Source organism: Mesocricetus auratus, unplaced genomic scaffold (assembly GCF_017639785.1).
Source record: "Mesocricetus auratus isolate SY011 unplaced genomic scaffold, BCM_Maur_2.0 Super-Scaffold_100040, whole genome shotgun sequence".
Lineage (NCBI taxonomy): Eukaryota > Metazoa > Chordata > Mammalia > Rodentia > Cricetidae > Mesocricetus > Mesocricetus auratus.
In genome coordinates, this window is record NW_024429217.1 from 10,889,395 (window position 1) to 10,891,263 (window position 1,869).

Genomic DNA, 1,869 nt, shown 5'->3' on the forward strand with positions numbered 1-1,869 from the left:
CAACACATAGGGGGTAAAACATCCCTGTTTGCCTTCAGCATCCCGCCAGGTTAAGGCTGAGGCACTGATGGCAGGAGAGGACTGGTATCCAAGACCTTGTAGAGAATGAGATGAAACAACAGTGGGCCAAGACTTCGGCCACCAATGGAGTGAAATAATGCTTTTGTCTGCTCCCGAATCCATTATCCCTTCAAATTCTTTTCCATTAATTAACAATTTTATTGTAGGTCTCTCATTTAGGGGTATAGCCAGATAGGCTGAATCACTTCCAGAAGATCCCATAGCCCTTTTTTGTAAAGTGTAGGTTTCTCCATCCCCGAGGGAGGGCAGCAACACCAGTTGTGCAATTCTATCTCCCTGCTTTATAGAAAATACACCCCGAGGGCTAGAACAGAGAACTTGAATCTCCTCTTTATGATATGGGTCAACAATCCCAGGATATATAATGAGTCCCTGTAAAGTTAAGGAGCCACGGCCCAGAATAAGCCCAATGGTGGCAGGGGGCAAAGGTCCAGGGGAATGGACTGGGACCGGTTGAACATTCATTTGGGGCATGAGTAAGAAGTCGGAGGCGGCACGCAAGTCCATTCCGGAGGTTCCTCGGAAACCTCTACTTCCTCTTGATTGCTTTTCTGAAATTGGTTCCCATATTTCTGAGGGCCCTGGGACCATGGGCCCCGTGACCCGTTTTTTGATTGGGGTACCTTGGATTCTTCAATAGGGGGCAGAAGCCTCCCTTTTACATCCCGGACTGACCTGCATTCGCTAGCCCTATGATAACCTTTACCACAACGATAGCAAAGCTTCGATTCTCTTGTTCTTTCAGGGGCTTGACAATCTTTCTTAAGGTGCCCCATTCTCCCACAATTAAAACAAGCTTTTCGATTAGATAAATCTCTATACCTGTGCGTTTGTAAAATGGCGGCAGCTAGTCCTGCATTGGTTAGGGGTCCCCCAGCTCCCTGCACACTCTGAGCCAATCTTGTAAACCTTTGCTTTTGCGAGGGCGATAGCCGCTCGACATTCCTGGGTTGCTTGTTCATAGACAAGTTGCTCAATCAGGGGCATAGCTTGTTCTGAATCACCAAAGATGCGACTGGCGGCCTCTGTCATTCTGGCCACAAAGTCTGAAAATGGCTCTTGGGGTCCTTGGACAATCTTTGTAAGGTGTCCACTGGACTCTCCCCTTTTTGTGAGGGCCTTCCATGCTTTAATAGCGGCGGCCGACACCTGACCATAGACGCCCCAGATGTAGTTGGTTTGATTAAGGGCATGTTGACCCTGACCTGTCAGCATTTCAAATGTCCACTGCCTCTGATTCTCATCTTCAGCCGTGGCATTAACTCTAGCTTGTGCCTGGGCTGCATCATACCAGAGAGCCTTCCATTCCATGTATTGTCCCATGTTGGGAAGCACTGCTTTCACTGTCGTTTGCCAGTCAGTGGGAGTCATGGCAAAATTAGCAAGCCTTTCCACCTGTAATGTGGTAAAGTTAGCATTGACCCCATAATTACGAACAGATTCGGCCAATTCTTTAATTTGATTGTAATCTACGGGGGTATGTACTCTTCCGCCTTCCACATTCTCGAATACTGGAAAAGCCATTTGTATTTTTCTCCGTTCCTCTAAAGGTAAAAAGGAGTCAGTACCAGTATTCAGCCGAAGCTCATATGGCGGAGGCGCTGAGGAGCGTGAGCCCGCCGGATTTATAGGCGGTGGCCTCACATTCATTTTTGTTTTCAGTGGCCGGTGTCTATCAGGGTGATATCTTTTTCCTCATACCGTGCCACCTCCTCCTCTAGACCACCTTCTTCGCTAGAATCCAGAGTGTCAGAATCAGAATTATCTAGCTCCAAGGCTTCTAGCTCT